The sequence below is a fragment of the Globicephala melas genome, chromosome 5, assembly GCF_963455315.2.
Source record: "Globicephala melas chromosome 5, mGloMel1.2, whole genome shotgun sequence".
Taxonomy (NCBI): domain Eukaryota; kingdom Metazoa; phylum Chordata; class Mammalia; order Artiodactyla; family Delphinidae; genus Globicephala; species Globicephala melas.
Window position 1 is genome coordinate 21,107,944 of NC_083318.1, and position 1,378 is coordinate 21,109,321.

The 1,378-nt window shown below is 37.4% G+C and overlaps 1 non-coding gene across 1 annotated transcript; it reads right to left on the bottom strand.

Annotated features, from left to right (window-relative positions):
• Positions 1 to 963: 963 nt before the first annotated feature.
• Positions 964 to 1,070, bottom strand: LOC115857364 (U6 spliceosomal RNA). The gene has a single exon (XR_004041232.1). It is a non-coding gene; the product is annotated as a U6 spliceosomal RNA (small nuclear RNA).
• Between the last annotated feature and the right edge of the window lie 308 nt (positions 1,071 to 1,378).

Genomic DNA, 1,378 nt, shown 5'->3' on the forward strand with positions numbered 1-1,378 from the left:
TTGCCCTAAAAATAGCTTTCACTGTTGCCTAACTAGGCATATCTCCTGAATTTAAATTTTAGGGGAAAAAGGAAATAAGATAGATCTCCATAATCCAGATATCTGCAGCCCCTAGACCATTCTCACATGTTATTTATATTTTAGAAATAAATCAAATCAAAAATAGAATGCATTTTTTTTAAAGAATCATAAAAGCATTAACCAGCAGTGTAGAATGAACTGAATTATTTCTCAGGCAAGCTAAAGGAGGGGTCTATATTGCACAACTCATTACAAATAACCTTAAACTTCTGTATTAGGCATTTCTGTGTTTCAAATTTCCATCATGGCCAGGCTAACCAGTTTTTCTTTTTTTTACTACCCTCCTCACAACACCCATATAGCAGCTGTTTCTCCCTCTTCCATGTTTCTCCCATGAACTTCAAATCCCTAACTGTCTAGGTCCTCTGCACCAGCTACTTACCCACTCAAAGTCATAACTGGACTCAATGAAACAAGATGCCTTCTAGATAACAACCCAAACCCTGAGAAGGCTTTTTTTTTTTTAACATCTTTATTGGAGTATAATTGCTTTACAATGGTGTGTTAGTTTCTGCTTTATAACAAAGTGAATCAGTTATACATATACATATGTTCCCATATCTCTTCCCTCTTGCATCTCCCTCCCTTCCACCCTCCCTATCCCACCCCTCTAGGTGGTCACAAACCACCTAGCTGATCTCCCTGTGCTATGTGGCTGCTTCCCACTAGCTAGCTATTTTACGTTTGGTAGTGTATATATGTCCATGCCACTCTCTCACTTCGTCCCAGCTTACCCTTCCCCCTCCCCATATCCTCAAGTCCATGCTCTAGAGGTCTGTGTCTTTATTCCCATCTGACCTCTAGGTACTTTTTTTTTCCCCTTAGATTCCATATATATGTGTTAGCATACGGCATTTGTTTTTCTCTTTCTGACTTACTTCAAAAAATATGGAACGCTTCACGAATTTGCATGTCATCCTTGCACAGGGGCCATGCTAATCTTCTCTGTATCGTTCCAATTTTAGTATATGTGCTGCCGAAGCGAGCACCTGAGAAGGCATTTAAATAATCTTTGGTTATTTTCCCATGCCCCTTATAGTCTCATCTCTCTCTAGACGTCTTCTAGATTAAATTATATAAACAAAAACAGTCAACAACAACAAAAAATGGTGAATGATTTTTTTTCCATCATTTTACAGAAGTTTGCAAACAGAGTTCTCATCTTTAAAATCAGTTGTAAAATATAACTGTAAAGATTATGATCAGAGACTATTTAAATGGGTATTTGACTAAATCTCAGATAAATGGAGAAATCTAAATCAAAGGGGACTCAAATGTCTCTTCCCTATACCTCTTA